Below are 26,865 nucleotides of genomic sequence, written 5' to 3'. Positions count from 1 at the left end.
CAGTTTTCATTCCAATTCCAAAGAAAGGCAGTGCCAACGAATGCTCAAACTACCACACAATTGCACTCATCTCGCATGCTAGTAAAGTAATGCTCAACATTCTCCCAGCCAGGCTTCAGCAGTATATGAACCGTGAACTTCCAGATGTTCAAGCTGGTTTTAGAAAAGGCAGAGGAACCAGAGATCAAATTGCCAACATCCATTGGATCATTGAAAAAGCAATGAGTTCCAGAAAAACATCTATTTCTGCTTTATTGACTATGCCAAAGCCTTTGACTGTGTGGATCACAATCAACTGGAAAATTCTGAAAGAGATGGGAATACCAGACCACTTGACCTGCCTCTTGAGAAACCCATATGCAGGTCAGGAGGCAACAGTTAGAACTGGACATGGAACAACAGACTGGTTCCAAATAGGAAAAGGAGTGCATCAAGACTACATTGTCACCCTGCTTATTTAACTTCTATGCAGAGTACATTATGAGAAACACTGGGCTGGAAGAAGCACAAGCTGGAATCAAGATTGCTGGGAGAAATATCAATAACCTCAGATAGCAGATGACACCACCTTTATGGCAGAAAGTGAAGACAAACTAAAAAGCCTCTTGATGAAAGTGAAAGAAGAGCGTGAAAAGGTTGGCTTAAAGCTCAACATCCAGAAAACGAAGATCATGGCATCTAGTCCCATCTCTTCATGAGAAATAGATGGGGAAACAGTGGAAACAGTGTCAGATTTTATTTTTGGGGCTCCAAAATCACTGCAGATGGTGACTGCAGCCATGAAATTGAAAAATGCTTATTCCTGGGAAGGAAAGTTATGACCAACTTAGATAACATATTCAAAAGACATTACTTTGCCAAGAAAGGTCAATTTAGTCAAGGCTATAGTTTTTCCAGTGGTCATGTATGGATGTAAGAGTTGGACTGTGAAGAAAGCTGAGCACTGAAGAATTGATGCTTTTGAACTGTGGTGTTGGAGAAGACTTTTTCTCGAGAGTTCCTTGGACTGCAAGAAAGTCCAATCATTCCATCCTAAAGGAGATCAGTCCTGGGTGCTCATTGCAAGGATTGATGCTAAAGCTGAAACTCCAATACTTTGGCCACCTCATGCGAAGAGTTGACTCATTGGAAAAGACCCTGATGCTGGGAGTGATTGGGGGCAGGAGGAGAAGGGGACGACAGAGGATGAGGTGGCTGGATGGCATCACCGACTCGATGGACATGTGTTTGAGTGGACTCTTGGGTTTGGTGATGGACAGGGAGGCCTGGCGAGCTGCATTCCTGGTCTCACAAAGAGTACGACATGACAGAGCGACTGAACTGAACTGAATAGTTTGAATATTTATCCTGTGCTTACTAATTGTATATCTTCTTTCGTGCTATTTCTGTTCAATTTTCTTGCTCATTCTTAAAACTGAGTTGTAATTTTTTTTTTTTTTTTTTTATTCTGGGTTTGCAAGAGGGTCTGCACTGGGCTATGTGTCGATCACTTCCTTTCTGTTACCGGGGAGAATACAAGAAGTTGCTGCAACTCAGTGCCATTGTGCAAAGACATGCAGCCCAGAGACACGGTTTGGTTCTGAATAGTCTGCTCAGGGAAGGGAAACATTTCAATCTAATTAGGCAGCAGTGCTAATGAATGAGTCCTATGTCCCAGGGATTTCAACTATAGTTGTTTATTTTTTCTCGTGTTACATGAGGATGAATAACAGTTGATGCTGCTCTAAGCTGCAGGTTGGTGCCAGGCTATGGGTCTCCTCTTTCTGAGACTCTGGCAAAGGGAGCATCCCTGATCTGGTCCTCCCATTTTCATGGCGGAGAAAGACCAAGAGTGACAGGACCATTGCATGGTGACGCTAAACCCCCTGCTGGGATGTGATGTGTGCTGTGTCACTCACACTCTTTGGCCAAAGCACACCACAGGGCTGAGCCCAGCGTGCCTGAACAGAGTGAGAATACTTGTCCCAAAATAGGGGTGGGGAATATAGAGATCTGCGAATACCAATATAATCAGCCATGTACGTGCTCAGTTGCTCAGTACTGTCCAACGCTGCAACCCCGTTGACTGTAGCCTGCCAGGTTCCTCTGTCCTTGAAATTTTGTGGGCAAGGTTACTGGAGTGAGTTGCCATTTCCCCCTCCAGGGGATCTTCCCAACCCAGGGATTGAACCTGCATTTCCTGAATCTCCTGTATTGCAGTGGATTCTTTACCTTGAGCCACTGGGGAAGACCACAACCTTCTATTACAATCAGTTGGAAAAAAAAAAAAAAAAAGACCACAGCCCAGACAGAGAACTTTCAACAAGAATTACATGCAAAGCTCAGAGTATAAAGCCTGCCCATGACAAACTTTGAATAAATGTTCATTCTTATTTTTATTATTTCTTTCTATGGAGACCAGACCCTATATCACATTATAAGAAACCTCTTCCTGGAATGTATAGGATGATCTTATTAATAGCACTAATTAAGTTGAATTGCTTAGAAATCAGCTGGCATTGTTATCTCTTATTTTCTTAGTTCTAAACCTTTACCCAGAATTAGATACAGATTTCATTCTGGTACATGTGAAATGCTGAATTATGAACCATTAAAGATTTCACATAATAAAGAATTAAAGCTATTGATAATGAACTAAAATGTGTATGCTTGTCTAGATATAGAGTTGATTTTTATGCGTGTATGTTAAAATCTTACGTAGTATAAAGATGCATTAGTTTATGATAGATGTAGTGTGTCTTACATAGAAGAAGTCTAGGAAATGTACTCTTGCTTCTCCCTAAAGTGTCACTTTCCAATGCCTCTCACAGCACCTTGCCCTGGCATGTTGTATTATTGTGTGCCATCTTCTCTAAACAGTCATCTCCTTCATGATAGAGTCATGTCTCTGAAGTTGGGGGCACTATAATACACTGTCTAAGACTATAGCAAGGTAAAAACACAGCACAAAAAATCAGTAAAAAGGAAAATAATGCTGCTGATGACGATAGTAAGACAAAATTTTCCATAACACTTTCTATGTGACAGTCCCCATTCCAAACACTTTATATCTGTTACCCCCTTAGTCTTTAACCCATGGCCAAGAAACAAGTACTATGTTTAATGTCATATTACCTACGTGGAAGCTGGTATCAGAAAAGTTTAGTAACCGGCTCAGGGTCCAGACGCTTAGAAGCTATGTTAGACTGGTGCATAGCAGCCTAGAGTGAACCATGCTTCCTGCTGTTGACACCCTGACTGTTGCCTTGGCCGTGTGACTTTCCTTGGTCAATAGGATATTATAATACGTGGTGTGAACAGAACAACTAGAGGTCTGGTTATCTTAGAACATTCCCTTTTGGAAGTGAGACACTCTATTAGATGGCTGCTTTAGGCTAATGAAAGATTACTGGACACGTGGGAAGAGAGACACTGAGTCCACCATAGGAGCAACGTCTCACCGTTCTGATGCTCTAGTTGAGCCTAGTCCCAACAAACCCACTAGCTGAAGGCAAATACATGAGTAGCCTAAGGAGATAATAGCAGAACTGCCCAACCAACCCAAACTTTTGTGAGAAATGATGTACTTTTCTTGCCACTATATTTTGGATTTTTTTGTTTTGTTTTTAATGGTACTATAATTGCTTTATAATATTGTGTTGCTTCTGCCACATATCAGCATGAGTTTACAGCTGCAACAGGAGGCAAGCCATTGTCTGCTTCAGGGAATTCTGCTGTTACTGAAGCAGCTTAAAAATTGCTATGTAATATAGTTAGTTAATATAGTTAGTATATTATGTTAACCTCATCCATATTTTCTGGATTTTCTACAGACTCTTCCCCCAATTACAATCAATTCTGCAGGAGACTTCTCCTTGTCACAGAATACAGAGTGCCAGCCCCATCCTGGCGCATAATACAGAATTTGCTAAATTAAATAACCTGATTTCCTTAAGTTCCAGGAATCTCATCTGAGGGACAATGTCAAAATGAACTCTGAGGAAATTTCAATAATGATCATGGAGGTTTGGTTACCAGTGGGTGTTTGACACTTTTTTCCCTCACTCTTGGCCAAGTGCTCCTAAACAAAATCAGACGTATTGTTTAACTGGCTACCGATTAATGTTTCAGACAATGTGGTGATCAACTATCCAAATGAGCAATTAATCAGAGTAGTGAGAAATAAATGGCCTCTTTAGACCACATTTTAATGCAGCCTAAAAACCAAGTTTGTTTCTAGAGTTTTTAAACCAGAAATGACGTGAATATTAGCTATGAATTACACAATCAGTCATTTAACACTTGACCTTTAGAGTTACTTTTCACTGAAAGAAATCAGTTAAAGATTTTGCAATCATAAAGAGAGGACTAAGAATATATTCATATTGGAGGTTGATTATGAGGAATTAGTTCACATGATTTATATAGGCTGAGAAATCCCATGGTCCACCATGTACAAGCTGGAGACCCAGGAAAACACACAGTGTAATTTAGTCTGAGTCCAGAGACCTGAAAACCAATATCATTGATGATGTAAGTTCCATTTACTGAACTTATTTGCTGACCAAGAGTGATTGAGATGAAATGTCTTCAGCTCAACCAGTGCATCAGGATAAAAAGGGTGAATTTTTCTGTTTAGGCCCTCAATAAATTGAGAGATGCTCACTCACAATGGAGAAGGCAATTTATTTTATTGATTTCACTAATGCAAATGCTAATCTCATCTAGAATACCCTCATAGAAACGTCCAGAAATAGTGTTAATCTGGAAATCCCATGGCCAGTCAAGTTGACACATACAGTTAACTATTACAAATAAGAAAAATGAAATTACTGCACAGCAAGGTGTTCAAAAATAAATGTTGATGACGATGATTATTACAGTACGTTGCAATGGAAGCAAGGTTCACCTTGTAATAATGGTCTCCAAAGTCCCTTCGAATGTTGTCATTCTTTTCTCCTCTTAACGATACCTGAGTTTTATCCTGGGAGCCCTTTCTATCTCTGTTATACCTCAGGAATTCCTGGAAGAAAGATTCAGAGATTACGTTGAGACTCCTTCCCATCCTCTTCCTGAGGAAATGCAAAGGTTCCAAAGAGCCCTGGTGCAAATTCCCTGGCACACAACAGACCAGCTCAAACTTGAGAGGCAGAAAGCCTTGCACCTGCTTAAGATTCCAAAGTTTTAGATCAAGAAAATGCTCAACACCACTATTTATTAGAGAAAGGCAAATCAAAACTACAATGTAGATATCACCTCACACCAATCAAAGGGGCTAACATCAGAAAATCCAAAAACAATAAATGCTGGAGAGGGTACAGAGAGAAGTGAGCTCTCCCACACTGTTGGCGGGAATGTAAATTGGTGCAGCCACTATGGAGAAGAGTATGGAGATGCTTTAAAAAAAACTAAAAATTGAGCTGCCATATGATCCAGCAATCCCACTCCTGGGCATATACCTGGAGGAAAAAAAAGGTTCAAAGGGATTCATGCACCCCAATATTCATTGCATCACTGTTTATAGTAGTGAGGTCATGGAAGCCACTTAAATGCCCATTGACAGAGCAGTGGATAAAGAAGAGGTCCGTATAATGGGCTTCCCAGGTGGCTGGAGTGCTAAAGACTCCACCCCTCAATGCAAGAGATGCAGGTTGAATCCCTGAATCAGGAAGATACCCTGAAGTACAGAATGGAAACCCACTCCAGTATTCTTGCCTGGAAAACTCCGCAGACAGAGGAGCCTGGCAGGGTATAGTCTACGGGGCCACAAAGAATCGGACATGGCTGAGTGACTGAGCTCAAGCCACAAGACACATATATACAATGGAATATTCCTCAGTCATTAAATGAATGAAATAGTGCCATTTGCAAGAACATGGGTGGACCTAGAGATTGTCATACTGAGGGAAATAGGTCAAACAGATAAGGGGGAATACCTTGCAGCATCCCTTATATGCAGAACCTAAAAAGAAATGTTACAAATGAACTTATTTACAAAACAGAAATGGACTCAAAGACTTAGAGAAAGAACGTGTGGTTGCCAGGCGAGAAGGGTGACGAGAAGGGATAGTTAGGGGGTTTGGGAATGTACATGGGTACACACTCCTATATTTAAAAGGGATGACCAACAAGGTCCTACTGCACAGCACAGAGAACTCTGTCAATGTTGTGTGGCAGCCTGCATGGGAGGGGCCCTGGGGGGAGCATGGATACTTGTATATGTGTGGCTGAGCCCCTTTGTTGGCCATGTATGGCATGTCGATCCATTGTTGGGAATACATGGAAGATATCTCCTAACTGCTCTAATGGTTCCTAATGAAATAGAAAATAGTCATGCACTTAAAAAAAAAAAAAATCAAGCAAAGGTGGTAGAGGTTTGCCATTGAACCAACAGAAATCAGAATCCTGGCCTGCATCTTTGAAAATGCATTCCTTTTGGCCGTAACCTGGTCTTCTAGATCCCTCAGTGTCCTCAAGAATAAAATGGGATAATAGTACCTACCTTGTAGGACTGCTGCTAACACCAAAAGCAAAAATATACTTCAAAACACACTTCACCATAGAACTTTGGATTCAGATTATTAACCATTATAAACCTTATGAAGAACAAGCATGATTACAGATAAAACATAAGAAATATTCTCAAGCTCTACAATTGTCTTTAAGTTCTCTGCATCTGACAATCAACGCATTGTGCAGCTCCCAACTCCAGGGCTGCTGAGGTTTGCAAGCAGCATGTTTAAATCAGAGTTCAATACATTCAAATCAACTGAACCCAACAATTCCCTGTGTATATAAGACCTGAACTTCCTTGAATTCAATATGAAATGCTCAAATGCTTAAATTCATGGAATCAGGCTTCTGGGACTTTTGTAAGAGTACAATTGTGGTGAAATTGTCTTATAGCAAAGTTATTTTTATAGTTCACACTCTCTCTCCCACCAGGCAGATGCAACTTTGTCAACACAAAAAATAGTTTATGGACCCACAGGAGCATAATATATCCCATGGCTAAGGTCATGATATTTATTCAAATATCAGAATGGGAGCTGATGAGATAATTGTGGTCCTTCCATTATTTAGTTATGGTGATACATTTCCCATTAATTTATTTCTTCTAAATCAATGTCTGCTTACCATCAGTTGATATCAAATCACTTTTGAGACCCTTCCAGGTTTTTATCTTTCTTTTTCCCAAATCCATGGGTGTGAAATGGGAGTCCAGGCATGGGTAGTTTTAAAAAGCCCAACTTGTAACTCTGATGTACAGCCCTGATTAACCGCCATTTGTGAAAATGAGTTGAGTAAGTCAGAAATAAAAAGAAGTCAACAATCAGCAGCTAGTCAAAACCATCTCTATTGCTTACATAGACATGCTCCTATAAATAAACATGTACATACATATACATACTGTAAGTGTGAAAAGTATTCATGTGAACAAATATATAGCATAGGTTTGAGAAAGCATCTTTTATAATAAAACCAATTCTAGAATTCAAGAACTTCAGAGACCCAGGTGACTTCCAGACTGTGAGACTCAGCAAGAAAAATTTTAACAACTCTATGGCAATACTATTGACAGGCATAAACTGTGTATGTTTTGATTGTACAATTTTATGACCTTCAGACTATCAGCACAGTTGAATTCCCTGATGACTCACTGGATAAAGAATCCACCTGCATTGCAGGAGATGCAAGCTTGATCCCTAGGTCAGGAAGATCCCCTGGAGAAGGAAATGGCAACCCACTCTGGTATTCTTGCCTGAAAAATCCAGTGGACAGAGGAGCCTGGCTGGCTACAGCCTACAGAGTCTCAAAGAGTCAGACACGACTGAGGGACTAAGCAAAGCAAGAAAAAAAATATTCTGGAATGTTTCCTTAAACTTTTTTATAATCCTTCTCTCTAGCTCTTCTTTCAGGAAACCACTAATTTATTTTCTGTCAACCTTTGTTTAATTGTCTTAAATTCATGCAGTAACTATTCTCTTTCCTTTGTCTTCTTTCATGCAATTTTACTATTTTGAGATTCATTTATTCTGGAGTATGAATCAATGTTGTTGTTTGGTTGCTAAGTCTTGTCCCACTCTTTGCAACCCTATGAACTAGAGCATGCCAGGCTCCTGAAAGTAGCATTATATTGTCTGACTGTACTAAAATTTCTTTATTCACTCATCAGTTGACATACTCACATTGTTTTTAGCTTTACTATAACAAAGCCACTATAAATAAAAATTCTTGTGTAAATCATTGGTTCATCACACACTTCCTTTCCTCTTAAGAGTGGATGTCGCATACGGTAGGTGTGCATGTAACTTTTTTGTGGGGTGGGAAGTGCTTTTCTGGTGGCTCAGTTGGTAAAGAGTCTGCCTGCAATGCACGGGAACTGCATTGGGTTCGATTCCTTGGTTGAGAAGATCCCCTGGAGAAGGAAATGGCAACCCACTCCAAAAGTGTATCCCTTTACATTCCCATCAGCAGTATATGGGAGATCCGAGGACCTCCGCATGCATTCTGACATTCGGTATAATCAGCCTTTTTAATTTTAGCCATTTTAGTACCAATGCAAAGTGGTATCTCCTATGCTTTTAATTTGCATTTCTATAGTACCAAATGATATTGAATTCTTGTCATTTGCACATTTACCATGCATATTTCTTCTTTGGTGGGATATTTGTACTTTAATCCATTTTTTAAAATTGGGTCGTTTGTTTCCTCGTTAAATTTTGGAATTTCATTATGTGTTGCATATACAAATCCTACAACAGATATGTGACTTGCAATCGTGTTATCCTACTCTGTGGTTTGTTCTTTCATTCCCTTAATGGTGTTTCTTGAAGAACAGAAGTTTTTAATTTTGATGAAGTCCATTTGTTTCTTATATGGGCTTTGATTTCTTGTAATAGCTAAGAAGGGCTTCCCTGGTAACTCAGCTGGTAAAGAATCTGCCTGCAATGCAGGAGAGAGACTCCAGTTCAATTTTGGCCTGGGAAGATCCACTGGAAAAGGGATAGGCTACCCACTCTAGTATTCTTGAGCTTCCCTGGTGGCTCAGCTGGTAAAGAATACATCTGCAATGTTGGATACCTGGGTTTGATCCCTGGGTTGGGAAGATCCCATGGAGGAGAGCATGGCAATCCACTCCAATATTCTTGCATGGAGAATCCCCATGGACAGACGAGCCTGGCGGGCTACAGTCCATGGGGTTGCAGAGAGTCAGACATGACTGAGCAACTAAGTACAAGCACAGCACAAGAAATCTTGGCTTAACCCAGATCCCAAAGCTTTTCTCCTGTTTATTTCTAGAAGCTTTATAATTTTATATTTCATATTTTCATCTTTGATCCATTTTAAGTTACTTTTTAATGCAGTGTGAGCTATGGATTTAATTTCACTTTTTTGCATGTGGAAAACAATTGCTCTAGCACTATTCGTTAAAACAATTATTTTCTCTGCTGAATTATTAGAGGAAATTATTCAAGTTATGATGTACAAATATAGAACAGATTATACCAAAAATGTGTTTAAGCCTCACTGTAAAAATGCCTGTACTATTGAGGAGAGATTTTGCTTTCACTCACAGTTACAATTGCTTTTAAACACAGTAGAAGAACTGGAGTATAAAAAACAAAGCACACCAGACCAAACACATTGATTTGAGGTTTGTTTTGAACCTGTGGCTAAGCTCCATGACCCAGCTGAACCACACCTACTCCTGCCTGTGCTCTTTATTATTTAGCCTAATATTGACCTATTTTAGACATTGGATGGTAGCCCATTGTTGCTGAGGTCTAGAAATTTCCTACATTGTTAAACGATTAATTTCTTTCCAAGGGATGCACTACTAATTTTAAATCGCTAGATGCTGACGTCACATATCAGAAACTTGTAGAAAGTACACTTATCCCCAGAGATTCATCTCCTATTGAGTTTCACCCTGCATTGGTAACACGCAAGCCCATCTAGTTAAAGGAGTTCATTCTACTCTATTTTGAAAGATAAAATTTCTAGTATTGAAAGTATAAAAATTTTGAGATCTTAGTGACTATTTTGTATCTTTTTATTATCTAAAATGTTCATCCTAATTCTGTAGTCATGAAATAATATTTGAAGCATAACAGTATTTTTCAGATTTTACTTTATAAAACATAAACAATGATATATATTAAATCACTCTGACTTCCCCTTCTGAGCACAAATGAAAGCCTTAAAAACATTGTAATCTGAACCAATAAATCAAAGGAGAGAAGCCCATAAACTTAGCCTGACTTTGATGATCACAACCACTGATGCTGCAAAATTGATTTAATTTTTAGGGTCTACCAAGAAAGCTCCAGCTCCCACAGGAAGCAAAGACATACATAAACACACACACACACACACACACACACACACACACACACACACACACTTGAACAGTTACTGCTTCTACTTTATCAAAAAGTAAAACCATGTTCATTGCTTTACAAACAGTTCACCAAGTCTCCATAAAGCAGCACTATTTTGTCTGAAACTCTTTCCCAATAAACTTTTATTTTGCAGTTAAATAAATTCCTCTTGCATAACTCCTGGGTTTTGCTGGTCAACATTGTCACCAAGTATGGGTGTTGTGCCAGGGAAGAACGGTCTGACATAGTACTGACCGGAATGTCTGTGCTAATGGTGGGACACAAACTATGTTTTTTGTTAGTGTTTCACAGTGTTGATTATTTTCATACTATATTAGAACAACTAGAACTGAGACTTTTGTTTCATAAGACATAGAGCTCATTCATAACCAGTCACATTTCTGAACAATTCTAATTGTACACTGGACATTATATTCTAATGCTGAAGTGAAGATTTCATTGTAATGTAGAAAGGGAATGGTATGGTCTGAATGAATGTGTCCTAGCAAAACTCATATCTTTGTATCCTAATGCCCAGTGTGATGGTATTAGGAGGCAGAGCTTTTGGGAGGTTCTGAAGTTGTAAGGGGAAAGGCCTCATGAGTGAGATTAACATCCTCATAATAGAGACCCCAGGGAGGTCTCCAGCCTCTGCTTGAATGTCAAGACATAACAGGCAGTCTTCATTATGGAAAAGGGACCTCACCTCACCACGCTAACACCTTTATCTCAGACTTTCAGATTCCAAAACTACAAAAGATACCTTTGTGTTATATATACTATTTTCAATCTGTAGTTTTTTGTTAGAGCAACCAGAGTGAGCTAAGACAGCAAGGTACATGTACCCATGGCTTCCTGGCTCTGTGGGCATATTTATAATGCAATATAGTCCCAGGGTTCTGGACAAGGGATCTTCCTCACCCAGAGACAGAACTTGCCTCCCCAGCTTGACAGATGAATGCTTTACTGATGAGCCTCCAGAGAAGGCCCTCAAAAAGGACTGGGGAGCAACTGCAGGTCTTGAACAACCACCCTCAAAAGGGTAGTTGAATCACGAGGCAGTCAAAGGAAACACATTTGACAACAGATGACCTCTTTAATGCTTTTTATAACTTTTGACACCCTAAGCACCATGAGTGCCAGGCGTTGTCTCCCCCATGCATATGATAGTTGCCTAGCACCTTGTCGGGATACAAAAATGGGTGGTGAGGGAATTATTATATCTGTGAAAAATCAAGCACTTGCAATTCCTACTTGACGTTATTTTGCAAGTTTTGTTAAATGTCTACAAATATCTTGGTTACTGGGCAAGATTCTAGAGATACAAAGAAAATAATATCGGCTATCTGATCTCAAAGAGCTTAGAATCAATATAAGTGTGGTTAAAACTGGAGTATTTACTTTAAGATGCTTTTGAAAGGAAAGATCAAAAATTGTTACTCATAAATGAGCCCACATTGTGTATTTTTGTCAAGTTTTATAGATCTTATACAGTGTTACAACTCCTTATCATTCTCTATCACACCTGAATATCATCATTGTCATCTAAAAGCTAAAAGGCTTTCTAAGATTCAGGGTCAACTGAGTGCCGTGAAATGTCAATATAGGTAAAAATGTTAAGATTGAAAGAAAAATGAGCGGTGGTATAAATGTTTATAGGATTCTATCCACATTAATTATTGATACAACAGTTTTTAAAACAATTTGAAATGCCAAAAATTTCTACATTAACTTACACTTATTTTACAGGCAAGTTAAAGTTGATTAAAGTTGTGACTGTATCAATATATTATATACTATATATATGGTATATATGATATTTAACATTAAATACATATTTAACATATCTGTTATATATTATGACAAAGGAAAACAGAGTGCCAGGATGAATACAAAATAACTACTTCTTTACATAATTGTTATGATCAGAGAAGAGTCTCTGTCTATTGTTAAGCCATTCATGAGAGTATATACCGAAATTATACTACTTTATGTAGAACTTGTCAATGGAAAATGTTGAAGCATATATTGTTTTGTGCTTTGAATGCCAGTACAGGCTTGATTTATACCTTGGCTTGACTTTTAATTAGAAAATCCAGACCAACACGTCAAAGTATGAAAACTCGATTGTAGGAGGCAAAGCAAAGTCACTCTGTTTTGAGTCTCAGTGTTTTGATAGTAATAGATTCATCAAGGCGATGCTTAGAGGAAAGGAAAAACTGAGACTGAACGGCAAAATCTCAAAATGGGGAGGGGGGCACTCTCATAGACATGTGGGGCCAAAAGGGGGAGTGGGAGGAATTGGGAGATTGGAAGTGACATATATACACTATTGATACTATGTGTAAAATAGGTAACTAATGAGAACCTGTTGTGTAGCTCAGAGAACTCTACTCAGGACTCTCTGGTGACCTAAATGGGAAGAATTCCAAACAGAATTCCAAAAGTTGATTCATTTTGCTGTACAGTAGAAACTAATGCAACATTATAAAACAATCATACTGTGATAAAAATTAATTAAAAACAGAAGTGTAGGATCAGAAACCATCTGAAAAATCGTGTAGTCACATGCATCATTTTACATCCCCATATCACCGTGATCCACAGAGGTGCTGTAAGCTTGCCAGCTTCACAGAGTAGGCTATGGACACAGGTAGAATAAAACTCCAAAGAATTTAAATTTCTAGTTCGAGATTCTCTCCAATATTAGAAGCCTTTTAAAGGGACTGGCGTTGCTTTAAAGGAAAGTGCTTCCTTCTAAGTTTAATTGCTGAATAAAGTCCCTTAAAGACACATCCTGAGAACTGAGACTTTTCAAATCATATGGAAATTACATTCACAGAGAGCCGGCTTCAAAGAATAATATTCAGGGGAACAGATACTTATAGAAAAGCAAATAAATACTCATGTTATTATCAGTTCAGTTCAGTTCAGTTCAGTTCAGTCGCTCAGTCGTGTCCGACTCTTTGCGACCCCATGAATTGCAGCACGCCAGGCCTCCCTGTCCATCACCATCTCCCGGAGTTCACTCAGACTCACGTTCATCGAGTCGGTGATGCCATCCAGCCATCTCATCCTCTGTTGTCCCCTCCTCCTCCTGCCCCAAATCCTTCCCAGCATCAGAGTCTTTTCCAATGAGTCAACTCTTCACATGAGGTGGCCAAAGTACTGGAGTTTCAGCTTTAGCATCATTCCTTCCAAAGAAAACTCAGGGCTGATCTCCTTCAGAATGGACTGGTTGGATCTCCTTGCAGTCCAAGGGACGCTCAAGAGTCTTCTCCAACACCACAGTTCAAAAGCATCAATTCTTCGGTGCTCAGCCTTCTTAACAGTCCAATTCTCACATCCATACATGACCACAGGAAAAACTACAGCCTTGACTAGACGGACCTTAGTCGGCAAAGTAATGTCTCTCCTTTAGAATACGCTATCTAGGTTGGTCATAACTTTCCTTCCAAGGAGTAAGTGTCTTTTAATTTCATGGCTGCAGTCACCATCTGGAGTGATTTTGGAGCCCAGAAAAATAAAGCCTGACACTGTTTCCACTGTTTTCCCATCTATTTCCCATGAAGTGATGGGACCGGATGCCATGATCTTCGTTTTCTGAATGTTGAGCTTTAAGCCAACTTTTTCACTCTCCTCTTTCACTTTCATCAAGACACGACCCAGATAATCATGATGATGTGATCACTCATCTAGAGCCAGAATCTTGGAATGTGAAGTCAAGTGGGCCTTAGAAAGCATCACTATGAACAAAGCTAGTGGAGGTGATGGCATTCCAGTTGAGCTATTTCAAATCCTGAAAGATGATGATGGTGAAAGTGCTGCACTCAATATGCCAGCAAATTTGGAAAACTCAGAAGTGGCCATAGGACTGGAAAAGGTCAGTTTTCATTCCAATTCCAAAGAAAGGCAATGCCAAAGAATGCTCAAACTACCGCACAATTGTACTCATCTCACATGCTAGTAAAGTAATGCTCAAAATTCTCCAAGTCAGGCTTCAGCAATACATGAACCGTGAACTTCCTGATGTTCAAGCTGGTTTTAGAAAAGGCAGAGGAACCAGAGATCAAATTGCCAACATCCGCTGGATCATGGAAAAAGCAGGAGAGTTCCAGAAAAAACATCTATTTCTGCTTTATTGACTACGCCAAAGCCTTTGACTGTGTGGATCACAATAAACTGTGGAAAATTCTGAAAGAGATGGGAATACCAGACCACCTAACCTGCCTCTTGAGAAATCTGTATGCAGGTCAGGAAGCAACAGTTAGAACTGGACATGGAACAACAGACTGGTTCCAAATAGGAAAAGGAGTCCGTCAGGCTGTATATTGTCACCCTGCTTATTTAACTTATATGCTATTATATAGCTGATTTAAAATCTAGGCACCAATAGTATGGCAAAGGAAAATATATTTCAAGACATGTGAATAGAGGAAATGCTACTTTTTCTATTCATCAGGCATTCCATTAAGAGGTCCATAACTTGTCACTTGTGAAACGAATTCAATTTGGCACTTCAGTTCTAGCAGAGTCCTCAGTTCATTTATCCTTTCCCTCTTCATGCATTCTTGTACAGTGTTATCAACTTCTATTGGCTTCAATTATCATCCATTGGGCTTAGCCTCTCCCAAGTATATTTCTATCTTCCATATTTTCTTTTGCATTCTAGACTGACATGCACTGGACTCTTCTACCTAGAATACTTACAAGCACCTCTAGTTAAACACGCTGGTTATTGAGCACATTATCGATTTCTTTCTGATCCTATTTTCCCCTGTATCCCTTATGCCCTTTGAAAGAACCGGCACCTTGCACTTCTGCTGTGGCCTCGCCCTTCATATCTGTTAATTCTAGCCCAAAATCGCTCTTAGGTTTATTTCCTGCTTTGCATTTCCACCACCTCCACAAGACTCCTGGAATTCACCTCCTCCTATGTGCTTTCTTCATCTCCTTCACTTGTCTCATAAAACTCCATTTCTTTATTCAGTTTGTTTCTGAGGCAATCAGGTCATGTCCAGTATACATGGAATATTTTATACATTATAGGTGAACAAAAAGCCCTTCACAGGTAATCCCTGGCTTTCTTCTCTCAACTCATTTTGCATCAGTTACCCTAGGTCTCCCTCTAGTTTTCTTATCGGAGAAGGCAATGGCAACCCACTCCAATACTCTTGCCTGGAAAACCCCATGGACAGAGGAGCCTGGAAGGCTACAGTCTATGGGGTTGCTAAGTGTTGGACACGACTGAACGACTTCACTTTCACTCTTCACTTTCATGCACTGGAGAAGGAAATGGCAACCCACTCCAGTGTTCTTGCCTGGAGAATCCCAGGGACGGGGGAGCCTGGTGGGCTGCCGTCTATGGGGTCGCACAGAGTCGGACACGACTGAAGCGACTTAGCAGAGGCAGCAGCAGCAGCAGTAGTTTTCTTATATCCAAACCACTCTGAATTTTCAACAATTGTTTAACACCATTCACCATTTCATGCTTCCTTCTCGTGTGATGAAGTTTTATATATTCAAAAAGGTTTGGCCCTCTTGACTCTCCATAAAGGCTTCATTCAACCACCAACACAACTAATACAGCAAGGTCCTCTCACCCTTATGTTCCCATAGCTATCTGTTCATGTATCTGTTGTGACATGTAACAAACTGCACTCTACCTCTTTCTGTATCTAGCATTCCTAAGCACTGTGAGCTCTCTTAGGTCAAGAATCATATCACATTTGCAAACAATCAACCTGGAAACAACCACAGCACTTAAAACCCAGGGAGCATTCAGTAGTCTATGTTTGCTAAAGAAAAGAATAATGCCAGATAGGCAAATGCACAGATGGATGAGAGAGTGATGAGTGAATCAAACATAGCCCCTCGACTTTGTGTATCAAGGTGAGACTGGAGTAGCAAATAAGTAGGAAAGTTACCTGAGCCTGGCATTGCAGAAATAGATACATGTAGGATAAAATCTCAGGCAATCGAAAGGGCTCCTGTCCTCAAATACCTCTGATGCTTGTAATTATCTAAAATATAACAAAGGTTTTCATTATATGTAATTAGAAAAGAAATTAAATTGTAAAATGCATGTCACTAGTTCACAGTGCAATGTGGAATAAGTGGTCTGCATTGCAGCTCATCTCTACCTTTATGGAATATTGCTACAGAACCGGGCTGCCTGAGATTAAGACCCAACTCAGTGATGTACTGATCTGACGAATACATAGATATTTCTGGGCCTTGGATTTTTGATATGTAAAACAGGAATATCTTTCTAGGTGTGTTACAATGATAAAACCCAGTAAGTTGCTACATGTGTAATGCATACAGGAGTGTCTTATTTTGTCGTTATCTAGTCGTTCGGTCTTGTCCGACTCTTTGCACCCTTATGGACTGCAGCCCATCAGACTCCTCTATCCATGGCATTTCCCAGGAAAGAATACTGGAGGGGGTTGCTGTTTCCTTCTCCAGGGGATCTTCCCAACCCAGGAATCAAACCCACATTGCCCGTATTGGCTGGCAGATTCTTTACTGCTGAGCCACTAGGGAAGCCCATCTTACACTTAGTCTACATTGAATCAATTACTTTTAATTCCCAATAATTTATAATGAATATCAGAATTTCTATGAAGGGAAATTTGTAATAATAGAATTGGTTGTTTGTAATAATAGAATAGGGTGGGATACTACAGAAGAAAAAAGTCAAGGAAGATAGACTCAGAACTATCACATGAAATCTTTACCTCTGGGAACATGTTTGAGCCTCCACCCAAATACATAATAATAATAATAATAATGATTAAAAAATCCATGGATTTTTGTTTAATTTTCAGGATACCCTAAGATGCTTTCTTGCAATAAGATTGAATAAAAAATTGAATATTGAAAAATAAACAAGATCCAGTTTTAAAGTATTTTGTATTTGCTGGAGAAAAAAAATATTGTGAGAAGAATTAGAAGGGAGTCATCCACAGTTGAAAACAGTCATTATTAAAAAAAAAAAAAAAGTGAAGTAAATCAGAAAGAGAGACGAATACCACGTGATATGCGCAGATTCTAAATATGGCACAAATGAACATGTCTCAGAAGTAGAAAAAGACTCACAGACAGAGAGAGCAGACCTGCGTCTACCTAGCAGGAGGAGGGCAGGGCAGGGATGGGCTGGGAGTCTGGGGTTGCTGGATGGACTCTCACATATAGGATGGACAACAGTAAGTCCCTACTGTACAGCACAGAGAACTATATCCTATATTCTCTATCATTCCTAGGATAAGCCATAGTGGAAAAGGGTAGTAAAAATGGGCATCCATGCATAGCTGAGTCACTATGCTGCACAGCAGAAATTAACACAGTGCTGTGAGTCAACTATACTGCAATGCAAAACACTAAAAATTAAAACAAATCTGTAAGACAAGATGAAAACCAGGAAGGAAAGGACCTAAGAGTAACTCTGTGAGACTGAGGGAGAGTTCGATCGAAAATGTCAAACACAGGTGTAATTTTGTAAAATGCCATGAATCGATTCTAACGCTGTGGATGAGGGCAAAGAGTCCCTCCCCCAAAGAGTGAGAAGTCTGTACTTGGGTTTTACTTTAAATTACAGAGATGTTCGAATAAAGCAAAGAGAAGAAAATAATAGGAAAATACAATCTATATGATACTTGTTCAGTGTAATAAACTATGTATAGTTAAATAAAATACAATATATATCGAGTATAAAAATCTGAAATATATAAAAGAAAAATGTGGCAAATCAAAGGAGCAACAGGAAAAAGCTGTAAAAATTAAAAACAAAAATTCAAGACACATAAACAGTCCTGGATTAGTAAAATCAAGGTCATCTGTGGCTACAGAAGGGAAGTACTGTATTATCTCAGAGGCTAAAACAATGATGGATATTCACACTTAAAAACGTAAGACTTCACAGAAAGTTTAAATTATAAAGAAATGAATGCAAAATATTTAAGAGAAATGCCTGCTTTTATCGCTATGTTTTGCATCATCTATGTAGAAAATTTACCTATATCAAACATTTCATTTGAAGACAATGATGGAAAAAAAAAGACTACTGCATTTATCAGAACTATTCTGATCATGGTAAGATTGTAAATTAACTTTCTGACATCCCAAGTAGTTAAAAATAGCTGAACTGCTTCCGATATCTTTCTTTTATGGACGGTTTTAAAAATGGGTCTTATGTTGGAGATAATTGAAAAACAAGTACTGCAGATTATTATTTCAAAATACCTGAATCTTGAAAGTCTTCATTAAATTTAATTGAAATAGAAATTCAATGAAGATAAAAATTGTTTTAGTATAATTTCTAATAACTAAAACCTTTATTTAAAATAGTAAGAGGAGACATGAATGACAATGGTGAGCACCACAGAACTTGCTTTTCACTGTTTCCCCAAACTCTAAATGTTTCCCTCTGTTCAACGTAAAGAATACAGGTCTCAAGGAGCCCTTTGAACTATTTGAATCAATCAAGCAATTCTTGGAGGCAAAGCAAGACAGGACAAAATGCTGTTATAAATTTGTACTGTGGACTAGGTATGGCTGAGACAAATAGTCTAAGCTTACCCACAAATCACTGGAGGTCTAATCTGAAAGTTTCTTATCATTCATAAACCCACTAATAAAACATACCAAATGACAGTGCTAAGGAGATGGCTGTGAGCTTACTAAAATTCCCTCTTCCCTTTGTTCAAACATCTAATCTAGGTTATTTTCCAGCCTCTCTTGAGGTTGGAAGTCTCCATGTGACTTAAGTTTCTCTATAGGAACACAAACAGGAGTGCTTTTGTCAAATTCACACCTGGCTGGGGTTCACCCCACACCTTCTTCCTTTCCCTGGAAATAAGAGATTGTATAAGGTCCTACCTAGGTAGTGAATGAGCTTCAAGACCCAAGATGCTTGGATCTGTGTGGGATGATCTGGAGAAAGTGATCCTGCAGACAGGAACTCTGGTCCATCACTGTTATATGAGCGAACAATCTACTGTGTCAAACCACTGGCATTCAGTGTCTTAACTTACCCTAACCAACTCAAATGGTTAAGTAGAGCATTTGGAGTTATATAAATCTAGCTTTCAGTCTCCACGCCCTATTTATTAACTGTGTGATTTTAGGTAAGTCCCTCAAGCTTTGAAAACCTCCATTGCTTCATCTTTCAAAAGAGAAACAATAAAACTCTGTAGCCACCTCAGAGTGGTGCTATACATTTTAAATGAGATAATGTACAAAAAAATTTTAGCACAGCATCTAAGAAAATATTTAATATATGGGAGTTATTATAATTTAGTTTGGTGAGCAAGTACCATAAATACTATTTAAAACAAATTAAATATCTGAATAATTTTTCAAGACTATATATACACATATATATAGAGAGAGACTCTTACCTCAATGCAACTCAAATGGTAATTCAGTTTTCTCTATAAGAAAACTGTATAAGGAAGAGGATTCTTGCAGGTTAATAGGTTTAAATAGTTTTAAATTCAAAGATACAACATCAAATGTGCTCCAGACACCTCAAAGCAAGCAAGTAGAACCATTTGTATGCATTACCTAACATACAAATGTATACACGTGCACACACACACACACACACACACACACACACAACCTATTTAATGGAGATCCTTCCAAGAAGACAGCTTTATTCCACTTTAGGCAGAAAAGGTAAAATGACTTTATAAAGATAAAAGAATTACCTCACTGCGCTAACATTCGAAGTGTGCGAATGTGAAATCCTAGTTCTTACTCGTATTCTGTTTGTTTCCCAAGCTAAAAATGAAAGTGGGAATATATAGTCTCCTAAAGACAAAGAGTTATCCCTTATCAAACTCTCATTGAAAACACTTTAAAATAACTATTTCTATAAATAAGAGTGTCAACATTATAATTTGATTGCTCATCGGCCTCAAGTGCATTGGAATTAGATTCGAAACAGGAACGTGAGAAGAGTAAAATCAGCAAGACCTTTTCCTTTTTAAAACACATTTCAGTAATGCAAAGCAACATGCCTTTGTCTTTATCTTTAGTTTTATTAGTGCTATTTTGAATTGTAAGATCTTTATCCCAGCCCACCAGCTCCCCCACCCCCACCCCCTTGCCTTTTCTTTCTTCACCATTGTTCGTCCAAACTACAAGACCATCTGTTCTCTTGGCAGATGCAAGTCAGTGCTATAATTGTTGTCATTCTTAGCATAGTGCAAACCCTGCACAATCAAGAGGACGAGAAGTACTACATTCATGAGTTAGCCAAATGCGTATTGTTGTCGAAATTACTTGTCAAAACGTCAAAGGGAACAATATTTGATTTTCAAAGCACAGCATACATCTACCCAGATTACAATATGAGGGCTCTATTATGCTGTTACTTATGCAATGCATCATTCAGATTTTGACGAAAGTAAATGGCATGAGCTCTTGCAGGCTTTGATTTCCATTGTGTTAAAGGAGCCTAGGAGTTAGTTACAAAATCCTTTGTTTAAACAGTGAATTGAGAGCTTTTCTTTTTTTTTTATTTAAAGTGTATCAAATGCACACATTTGGAAGACAGAAATCTCTGATATGAATGTACCACACTTTTAAACAATGCCAAAATGTGATAATCAGGATCTAAACACAGACGATATTAAAATGTAGAATTGGGGGATTTTCAAGATGGAAGGCAATAAGATGTTGTATGAGAGTTTAATTCATGTTGTAAAAAATTGGCACGAATTTAGTGGCTTCAACCCACACAATTTATTTATCTTACGTTTCTATAGATCAGGAAGATATGAGTCTTCCTGGGCTAATATCAAATGTCAACATTTGATATCAAATGTCTCCATTTTAGAAGCTCCAGCAAGCAAATAACTCATTTTCTTGGTCTTCCAGCTTCTAGAGGTATCCTGTATTCCTTGGCGTGACCTCCTTCTGTCTTCAAAGTGAGCAGCATCAAGTAATCTCTGACCATTCTGCCATGATCACACCTCCCTCTCTGACAATAGCCAGGGAAGGTTCTCTGCTTTTCAAGAATCATGGGGTTTCTCTTTCTGACTTACATACTAACATCTATATACGGAATCTAGAAAAGCGGTTCAGATGAACCTACTTGCAGAGCAGGAACAGAAACAAAGAGAAGTATCCTGTGTACTCGGCGGGTGGGAGAAGGGGCGTGGCCTGAATTGGGAGACTGAGGTCGACATGTATGCAAGGTGTATGCATGGTGTGGAAAATAGACAGCTACTGGGAACCTGCTGTCATAGCCCATGGAGCCCACCTCGGTTCTCTTTGCGGCCCAAATGAGGGGGATGAAGGGAATAAGAGGGAGGTTCAGGAGAGAGGGGTCATGTATATTCATACAGCTGATTCACTTCATTGTACAGTAGAAACTAACACAGCATTGTAAAGTAAATATAACTCAATGAAAAAAATAAACATGGGATTAATTTGGGCTTATTTGGGTAAACCAGGATAATTACATCAACTCAGAGTCCTTAACCTTAATTGCATCTGCAAAATTCCTTTTTCCAAGGAAGGTAACATATTTGCAGGTTCCAGGGGTTAGGTGCTGGTATCTTTGGGAAATATTTTTCAGCCTTTTTCATCCATCTCAAGCTCCTCTTTTACAAGTGAGAAAAGAAAACTGAAAAATTAACACTATAACCCTGAGACTCCAGGTCCCTGCTCTTATAACTAAAAGATACCACGTTTCTTTGTAATTTGACATGACTCATCTTGTGAAAAAGAAATGAACCAATAAGCCCTCTAAATGGCATTTGTACTTCAGAGCTCTATTAACAGACCTAGGCCATTAGTTGATGATACAAATCAGTTTTACATGCAACTGTTCGGCAATGCATAGACCTCCCAGACTTAGCGTAGGTGTTTAATTAATATAAATGTATATATATATATATGCACATATATATAATTAGATTATATATATATATTATTTTTTGACAACAGTGATGATTTCATACCACAACACTTTCTCTAAGGCTCTAACAATGCTCTTAATTTTTAACTGATTTATGAAATAATTTTAACATACTCACATTGAATATAGATGAGTAAGAAACCAACTGATTAGAATGTTAGTACATGCAAACTCTCTACAAAAACCTATTAGGTGACTATTCCAGGCTAAACTTTGAACTAGATGCTGGGAGATAAAGGGTAAGTAGGTCCTGGAACTGCCCTGAATTAACCTGGTGTTACTGGGTACTGTGTGTTCTCATAAAGGTGCATGAAGGGTGAAATGGAGGAAGCAGCTATGACCAGAAGGTGCATCAATAGAGAAAGTGGCATTTAAATTAATTTTGAAGAATAATTGGGATTTTAAATGCTCAGAGAAGTAGTAATAGGCTTTCCTTTGTGTTCTTAGGAACCATAAAATATCAGGTTAAAATGCAAGAAAAGTTTAGTGAAATTAACCTTTTGGAAACTTATATGCCCCACATCATATGGTGCCACACATAAGATATAACACCCCATATTATATGCCTCAATTTTTCTTCTATATTAAAAGATGGATCTGGAGATTATCATACTAAGTGAAGTAAGCCAGAGAAAGACAAATATCATATGATCTCGCTTATTTATGGAATCTAAAAATATGATACGGATGAACTTATTTACAAAACAGAAACAGATTCACAGACATAGGAAGAAACTTATGGTGTTTAAAGGTGGAATGTAGGGGAGAGGGATACATTGGGAGCTTGGGATTGACATATACATTTCTGTATGTAAAATAAATGATCGCCAAGGACCTATTGTGTAGCACACGGAACGCCACTCACTATTCTGCAATAATCTAAATGGGGAAAGAATTTGAAACAGATTGGATATGCATACAGGTATAACAAATTACTTTGTTGTACACTTGAAACTAACACAACATTGTAAATCAACTATTGTTTTCGTTGTGCTCTGTGCTCAGTGCTCAAGTCCTTGTGACCCCATGAACTATAGCTGGCCAGGCTCCTCTGACCATGGAATTTTCCAGGCAAGAATACTGGAGCAGGTGGCCATTTCCTCCTCCAGCGCATCTTCCTGACACAGGGAACGAACCTGTGTCTCTTGGGTTTCCTGGGTTGGCAGGTGGATTCTTTACCACAGAACCACCTGGGAATCCCATAAATCACCTCTACTCCAACATGAAATAAAAATTTTAAAAAAATTGAAAAAGAAAAACCATGGCAAGCAATTAATAAAATAAAATAATAAAAACAAATAAAAATTAAAATTTGTGTCTGAAGATGGATAATAGCACCCTCTACATCATGTAACCAGACTGCTTTCCCCAGTAAGCCATCTTGTGCTCTTGAGCCGAGTGTACAAGTCTGCTCTGCTCAGTAAGTGCTTTAGGGAGGACACAAGGCCCTTATCTACAAACTTGATGTCACATGAAATACAACCTTCAGCTCTGGAAGCCTTTTTGAAGAAGGGCATTAAAAAAGGAAACAGCAGCCTACTCCAGCATTCTTGCCTGGGAAATCCCATGGGCAGAGAAGCCCGGTGGGCTGCAATCTATGGGATCACAAGAGTCGAACACAACTTGGCAACTAACAACAATGACAAAGAAATAGAGGGTCAGAAATCAGAAACAGGAAAATATTCTAAACAAACCACCACCAAGCAAGGACATAATTAGGAGCCTGTTACAAAGTTATTTTTGCCATTTTTCAAAGTGGAGATTTTAGAGCTATCTGTACTGGCATAGAATGATAATAAAGTTGAATCCATGTGATCAAGAAGAGCTGTAAAACTTGTGGAATTTGGAATATCTAGACATGATTCCTGAGTATCACAAAGACATTGAGTAATACTGAAAACTATTGCCACAGATCATTACAGTCATTATTTACAAGACATTGTTTAGAAAATACTTATTTATAGTCAATTGTGAGACATATTCAATTGATTTCCCTCATTTTAAATATTTGTGCTGAGTATTTATTTTTAGTTTACATTCTTATTAGCCTGCTTACTTATTACATTCATATGTTCTAGTCAGTAATTCACATATTAGAAAAATAGTATCCTAAAATTACCACAACTCTGTAAAGTTGCTAAATAACATTTTCAGATATAACTATCAATATTTTCTTTCAGATAGTCAAGATTTACTAGCTATTATCATAAAGGTCAAAGTCTAAACAATGGTTAATGTGTATTTATACAAATAGAATCACATCTATAAAGGTGTACTTCTAAGTTATTAGGAAAGTCTTCTATTAAAGACTTATTAGTCCATATGTTTAAAACCCCCTTTCTAATAAAGCATTTATGATATTTAGTTTCCAGGCCATATGTACAATTACTTCAGAGATTGCTTGGTACATGGATAGAACTGTTTGTTTTCTTTTTTTTGGTTGAGTATTGGTTGCTAAGGTTACAGACCTTTTTCTCTGCTAATAGCAGACTCTACTGGGTGTGAAACTTGAGTCTCCTTGGCATTTAGAATCTGATCGCCCCAAGTCTCACTTTCTAGGCTTTCTTTGTATCCAATTCCGAACTTTCAGGTCCCTGCCCTGTGTCAGCTGACACCAGTCTTCTTGCTCACTGCATATACCCTTTTCCTCAATGAATAAGGGCTTGATTGTGCATCAATTAACATGGCTTATTTTACTGTTAAAGTAAATTACACAGAAATGGCATTTCCTCCCAAACAAAGAAAAATAATACCATAATAACACAACCTTGACACTTCCCTAATGCTTTAATCTGACAATCTCAGTGCACTTCACAAAAAGCAATTAATTAACCCTTACAACATTCCTGTCAGGAACGCCTGATTATACCCACTTTACAAATTAAATGCTAAGAGGTACATACCTTGGACAAGGTTACACAGTTTGTTTGTGACAGACTGGAGACCATAACTCAACAGCCTTGGCCCTGGTCTCCGTGGCAGTCACCGAGCAGTCACCAAGCACCAATCAGAAAAACATATTGCTTCTGTTCCTACTACTAAAATCCAATCTTTGTTTCATAAGAATCTGTGAATGGCTAGTTACCAAAGACAGTATTCTATTTAGCCATCATTCTCATTCAAGAGGAAAGAGAACTTGAAAATCTATGAGCTTGAAAATCCATAAGCACATCTTGTCAAGGGTTCTACTCTTAAAAAAAAAAAAAGAAAGAAAGAAAGAAAGAAAAAAAGACTGCATTAAATGTTAACTAGCAAAATATGGCCAAAGGAGAGGTTTGACACAAGAGTGCTAGAGCCCCAGTGTGCATTTGCGTGAGCTACAAAGAATAGCAGTCAATGTATTAAATCTCGATTTTCCTAATAAATTCACATCCATGCACATAATACCCGAAAGTGGAAATGTTTCCTTACAATTCACACACAGACAAGCAGAACCCACTGTTAAAGAAGATGCAAAGCCATTTGGGAGCTCTAATGGATACATCCGTCCCGTGGGTTTTTTTTTCTTTTTTGTAAACAATAAGTGTTGTGACTCCACGGCCAGTCATGTGGCATCTTCAAAAGCTGTGCCCACAGTTAAATTGGGTCCCAAAGCATCGGTGGGGATGGCTAGCATCATACTGACATTGTAGCTGCGGCATCTGTAATCACCAAACTTCAGTGGGTTCCTGACATCAAGGGCAGAGAGCCCACATCATTCCCCTTCTCATGCTGTTCCAGGAGAACATAAACTAGTCTAGCCTCTCATTAAAAGTTATGTTTCCTTAGAAGTGCCCCTAATGAGCATCTGATTTTAGTAGTTTGCATCTGGCTTCCCCTGCCTGAGACACCAAGCTTATTGAGGCTGTGGATGATCCACAGCTGATTGGCACTTAAGCCATTATCCTGAGCACATAAAGGGGAAATAGACTCGAGCACTGACCTTCCTCTTGACCGCAGCTTCATTTCCACCTCTCTCCTTCTTTTGACCTGAAGGAGCTCACTCTTGTGCACCTATGTAATTGGACATCCATTTTTTGGTACTTTTCCATCTCCCAAGTTCATCGGCCCATTTTTGGAACCACATCTTTAAACCAGCAGCACCCCAAACCCAGCCAAGGCACCATGTTCTCTTCAACATCCCATATTCTGTCCTCCAGAGGTCACCTCTGCAGCTACTTTTCCAGTCTCTAGTTCCAAAGAAACACCACTATCTACTTTCCATTTCCTGTCTTCATCTCTCTGCCCTTCCAGTATACGACTTTTCATCAATCATGGGTCAATTCTGTTTTACATTGTTTTGGCTGTTCAGCTGCTAAGTCATGTCGACTAGTTATGACCCCACGAATTGCAGCATGCCAGGCTTCCTTGTCCTTTGCTATCTCCTGGAGTTTGCTAACACTCATGTCCATTGAGTCGGTTCAAGTTCCAGTTCAGTCGCTCAGTCATGTCCGACTCTTTGTGACCCTATGAACCGCAGCATGCCAGGCCTCCCTGTCCATCACTGACTCTCAGAGTCCACACAAACCCATGTCCATTGATTCGGTGATGCCATCTCACCCTCTGTCGTCCCCTTCTCCTCCTGCCCTC

This window comes from Capra hircus, chromosome 10 (assembly GCF_001704415.2).
Source record: "Capra hircus breed San Clemente chromosome 10, ASM170441v1, whole genome shotgun sequence".
NCBI classification, from domain to species: Eukaryota; Metazoa; Chordata; class Mammalia; order Artiodactyla; family Bovidae; genus Capra; species Capra hircus.
Note: the sequence above shows the minus strand (reverse complement) of the source record.